The sequence below is a fragment of the Triticum aestivum genome, chromosome 5D, assembly GCF_018294505.1.
Source record: "Triticum aestivum cultivar Chinese Spring chromosome 5D, IWGSC CS RefSeq v2.1, whole genome shotgun sequence".
Taxonomy (NCBI): Eukaryota; Viridiplantae; Streptophyta; class Magnoliopsida; order Poales; family Poaceae; genus Triticum; species Triticum aestivum.
In genome coordinates, this window is record NC_057808.1 from 34,843,898 (window position 1) to 34,850,144 (window position 6,247).

Genomic DNA, 6,247 nt, shown 5'->3' on the forward strand with positions numbered 1-6,247 from the left:
CGCGGGTGTCGGGCGGCGGAGCTGCGGGCCGGGAGGGCCGTGGTCGGGCCCCGACGGGCCGGCGCGGTACGGGCGGCGGCGGGACATGTGCCGGCCCCGGATTGGCTGCGGGCGCGGTGGCGATTTCGTCCGGCGGCACTGGATGCGTCCGCCCGCGGAGAGGAGATTTTTAGGGTTTCGGGGACTGCGAATGTTATTTTGGGATGCTCACATATTTATAGGTAGAGGGAGCTAGGAGGCTCCAAATGAGGTGCGGTTTTCGCCCACACGATCGTGATCGAACGACCTACAGCATGGAAGAGAGTTTGGTGGGTTTTGGGCTGGTTTTAGAGGGGGGGTTTTGCTGGACACACAAATGGACTTTGCGGATGCCCGGTTAACCGTTGGAGTACCAAACGACCTCCAAATGGAACGAAACTTGACCAGTAGTCTCCGGGTGGTATATTAAGGCCACTTGACAAGCCTCGGTCCATTCCGAGAAAGTTTGACACCCGCACACGAAAGAGAACAAGATGGGTGCACCGGAGGAGATAGGGGCGCCGGATTGCAAAACGGACAACGGGGAAAATGCTCGGATGCATGAGACGAACACGTATGCAAATGCAATGCACATGATGACATGATATGAAATGCATGACATGAACAAAATACAAAACGAAAAACAAAACCCGACCACGGAGGGAATATCATAGCACATAGCCGAAAATGGCAAGAGTCGGAGTTACAAATATGGCAAGTTACATGCGGGGTGTTACACCGGCAACCCCGAAGTGACAATAATCGGGACCACTCTCGGTGATGACCGTAGTTTGAGGAGTTCATGTATTCACTAAGTGTTAATGCTTTGGTCCGGTACTCTATTAAAAGGAGGCCTTAATATCCCTTAGTTTCCAATAGGACCCCGCTGCCACGGGAGGGTAGGAAAAAAGATGTCATGCAAGTTCTTTTCCATAAGCACGTATGACTATATTTGGAAGATATGCCTACATTACATTGATGAACTGGAGCTAGTTCTGTGTCACCCTAGGTTATAACTATTGCATGAGGAATCGCATCCGACATAATTCTCCATCACCGATCCAATGCCTACGAGCTTTTCACATATTGCTCTTTACTTAGTTACTTTTCCGTTGCCACTATTACAGTTACTACAAAATTGCTACTGTTACCTTTGTCACCGTTACCGTTACTATCATACTACTTTGCTACTAAATACTTTGCTGCAGATATTAAGTTATCCAGGTGTGGTTGAATTGACAACTCAACTGCTAATACTTGAGAATATTCTTTGGCTCCCCTTGTGTCGAATCAATAAATTTGGGTTGAATACTCCACCCTCGAAAACTATTGCGATCCCCTATACTTGTGGGTTATCAAGACTATTTTCTGGCACCGTTGTCGGGGAGCATAGCTCTATTCTTCGAGTCACTTGGGATTTATATCTGCTGATCACTATGAGGAACTCGAAAGACGAAAGAACTAAGATTTTTCCCTCAACTACGAGGGGAGGTAAGGAACTACCATCTAGCTCTGCACTTGATTCACCTTCTGTTTTGAGTAAGCTTGCGACACCTAAACCTGCTTCTGCGATTAATTCTGATATGTCGTATGTTATTGATGATGCCACTTCTGCTATGCATGATACTTATGATGAAACAACTTCTATGCCTGATACTACTATGCCACTAGGTGAATTTCTTGATGAACAACTTGCTAGGGCTAGAGAGAATGAAATTATTGAAACTGATAATACTGATGAAAGTGATGATGAAGATTCTCCCCCTAGATATGAATTGCCTGTTGTGCCTGAGGGTTATGTTATGGATGAAGAAACTGCTAGAGACTTTCTTGCTTGCAATGATAGATATGATCTTAAGAAATTATTAGCTAAGCTGAAAGAAAAATCCTCGAATGCTAGAATGAAATATGACCCTGCTTTTGCTACTTCACCTATCTGTGTTACTGATAAGGATTATGATTTCTCTGTTGATCCTGAGATAATTACTTTGGTTGAATCTGATCCTTTTTATGGCTATAAATCTGAAACTGTTGTGGCACATCTTACTAAATTAAATGATATAGCCACCCTATTCACTAATGATGAGGAAACTCGCTACTACTATATCCTTAAGTTATTTCCGTTCTCATTAAATGGTGATGCTAAAACATGGTTTAATTCTCTTGATCCTGGTTTTGTGCGTAGTCCCCAGGATATGATTTACTACTTCTCTGTTAAATATTTACTCGCTCATAAGAAACAAGCTGCTTTGAGGAAAATATATAATTATGTGCAAATTGAAGAAGAGAGTCTCCCACAAGCTTGTGGGAGGCTTCTCCAATTGCTTAATGCTTTGCCTGATCATCCTCTCAAGAAAAATGAAATACTTGATATCTTTTATAATGGACTAACCAATGCTTCCAGAGACCACCTGGATAGTTGTGCTGGTTGTGTTTTCAGGGAAAGAATAGTTGATCAAGCTGAATTGCTATTGAATAATATGTTGACTAATGAAAATAATTGGACACTTCCTGAACCAACTCCTAAGCCAACTCCGAAGAAAAGGGGTATTCTATTTCTCAGTCCTGAAGATATGCAAGAGGCAAAGAAATCTATGAAAGAGACGGGTATTAAAGCTGAAGATGTTAAGAATTTACCACCTATTGAAGAAATACATGGTCTTGATAACCCGACACAGGTAGTAAAGGTAAATTCTCTCTATAGATTTGATGAGGGTGATATTCCTCGCTATAAGTCTGCTAGCCAATGTTTAGATGAGTTTGATAATTTTATTGTTAAACAAGAAAACTTCAATGCGTATGTTGGTAGACAATTGAAACGAAATGCTTATATGATTGAACACTTGAGTGATTATATGTCTAGAGTTAAAGGTGAACTTGAACTCATCAGTAAACATGCTTCTATGGTTACCACTCAAGTAGAACAAGTACTTAAAGCTCAAAATAATTTGCTCAATGAATTAAACAATAAGAAAAATGATAATGTTGTTAGAGTGATGACTAGAGGGGGTAAAATGACTCAGGAACCTTTGTATCCTGAGGGCCACCCTAAGAGAATTGAGCAAGATTCTCAGAGAACTAATGTTGATGCACCTAGTCCTTCTAAAAAGAAGAAAAAGAAAAATGATAGGACTTTGCATGCTTCTAGTGAACCTGTTATTGACATACCGGAGAATCCCAATAATATTTCTATTTCTAATGCTGAAACACAATCTGGTGATGAACATGAACCTAGTGATAATTTTAATGATGATGTTCATGTTGATGCTCAACCTAGCAATAGCAATGATGTAGAAATTGAACCTCCTGTTGATCATGATAACCCACAATCGAAGAATCAACGTTATGATAAGAGAGACTTCATTGCTAGGAAGCACGGTAAAGAAAGAGAACCATGGGTTCAGAAACCCATGCCTTTTCCTCCCAAACCATCCAAGAAAAAGGATGATGAGGATTTTGAGCGCTTTGCTGAAATGATTAGACCTATCTTTTTGCATATGCGTTTGACTGATATGCTTAAAATGAATCCTGATGCTAAGTACATGAAAGATATTGTCACAAATAAAAGAAAGATACCGAAAGCTGAAATTTCCACCATGCTTGCCAATTATATTTTTAAAGGTGGAATACCTAAGAAACTTGGAGATCCAGGAGTACCAACTATACCTTGCTATTAAAAGAAACTATGTTAAAACCGCTTTAGATCTTGGAGCAGGTGTTAGTGTTATGCCTCTCTCTTTATATCGTAGACTTGATTTGAATAAGTTGACACATACTGAAATATCTTTGCAAATGGCCGATAAATCAACTGCTATACCTGTCGGTATTTGTGAGGATGTGCCTGTTGTGGTTCCAAACGTTACTATTCTAATGGACTTTGTTATTCTTGATATTCCCGAGGACGATAGTATGTCGATTATCCTTGGTAGACCCTTTTTGAATACTGCAGGGGCTGTTATTGATTGCAACAAAGGCATTGTCACTTTTCATGTTAATGGTAATGAGCATACGGTACACTTTCCAAGGAAACAACCTCAAGTCCACAGTATCAATTCTATTGGAAAAATTCCAACAATTACCTTTGGAGGTTTTGAATTTCCTCTTCCTACTTTCAAGAAGAAATATGATATTCTTATTGTTGGGGATGTGCATATCCCCGTTGAGGTAACCTAGTGTTATTCAAAATTTCTCCGGTTCCATGTTATTCGAAAAGAGTTTATTAACAAGACTTGATCAACCTTGTTAGTGGATTCCTTTTGATGAGCATGAGATGGATGAAGTTAGAAAGCACAACCTTCTGTACCCTCCTTTTACTTTCTCTTATTTAGATTAAATAAAGCAAAAATAGTATTTTCTGTCTGTTTTCTGAATTATCCGTGGAATAAAAAATACCTCGAAAATAAAAGTTCTCCAAATGCCCCGAAAATGAAATATGATTTTTCTAGATTATTTGAGAATATTTGGCACTGAGAACACATCAGGGGGAGCAAACACCTGGCCACGAGGGTCCAGGGCGCGCCCACCCCCTGGGCGTGCCCCCTGCCTCGTGGGCCCCTGGTGGCCCCCTCCACTTATTCCAGCAACCACACACTCCTTCTTCCTCCCAAAAAAAATCACCAACCAGCTCAAGCACGAGTTCTAGCTCATCTTCCTGCCATTTTCGATCTCCTTGCTCAAAGCTCCACTCATAAAACTGCTTTGGGGGATTGTTCTTCGGTATGTGACTCCTCCAATGGTCCAATTAGTTTTTGTTCTAGTGCTTTATTCTTTGCAATTTTTTGCTGCCTAGGTGACCCTGTTCTTGAGCTTGCATGTCAAATTTATATGGTCCCAAGTAGTTCTAATGCATGATATAGCCTCTAGGCACTTGTGGGAGTAGTTGCTATCAATTTTGTCGAGTTTGATTAACTTTTATTTCAAGTTACTAAAAATTTCAGAAATTTTTAGAAAATGATGAAGAGATTTTTGAGGGGCTCTTCAAGCCGAAGCTCGAAGGATAAGCAAAGTGAAGAGGATAAAAGGCCCAAATATAATCTCCCTCGCACCACGGAGGTTCGGCCGTGCGAATGGCCTTGTGATGATTTCTTGAGGGCAGCCGGGATTCATGATGATTTTTATTATTTGGCTGAGAATGCGGGCCTCACCAACTTCCTCCGCGACCAGCGCGAACAGTATCTCCTACTCACTAATATTTTCGTGCAAAATTTTCATTTCCATGCTAGGAGATCACTACCTTCGGTAGATTTTATTTATATGATGAGTATAAGGAGATGTCCCTATATGATTTTTGTGAGGTTTGCAAGTTACCTTTTGCGCGCAGCATAGAGGAACCACATCGTAATGATGTGGAAGGGTTTATTGATATGATTTCTATAGGGGAAACGAGTAAAGTTTCCGATGCAAGAATCACTAGCATACACTTTCCTGTTCCACGTTACTTTGCAATATTTGCTAGTAGATGTTTAATTGGTCGCGGGAACTGTGGAAACCTTAGTGCCCCTGATATTGTTATTTTGTGCCATGCCTTGTTTCGTGATAACACTTTTAGTCTAGGCGCTATTGTTGCCAAGCGGTTAAATCTAAACCGTACGAAGGGTCCCATCTTGGGAGGTATCTTCGCCTCGCGCCTCGCTGCACACTTTAACATACCTATTAGGTATTATGAGAAAGAAGAAAAGTTGCTGCCTCCTATTTTTCTAGACTATAAGAGTATGGTACACTACAAAAAAAAAGACACATCCGTGACATTTTGGGCCGAACGAATTTTTTTTCTGTCATACATATGACACTGCTATGACGATAATTGTGACAAAACCCAGTATCATCATAGATGTGGTGGGCTCCTACTTCTATGACAAAAAATCATGACAGAAAATGGGATTTTCGTCCTGGGCAGGCCGGAGACGCAGCTGCATGACATTCTTTGGGCCGTCCATGACAGAAAAAACCGTGGTAGAAGTGAGGGCAGGGAAAATTTCGGGGAGTTCCCGGTTACGGTGGGAGGTCGGGGGCCGAGCGATGCACGTTTCTCTCGTACACGTACGCGCGTGTGTGCAAGGCGTTGGCTCTAACTGAACCCGAGCGAGGCGTTGGGCTCTAACTGAACCCGAGCGATTGCACTGCAGGCCACGCGTTACTGAACCCGAGCGATCGATCGATGGCTGTTAACTGAACCCGATCGAGCGATTAATTCGCTACTGCTACTAACTAAAGCCGATCGATGCCACCT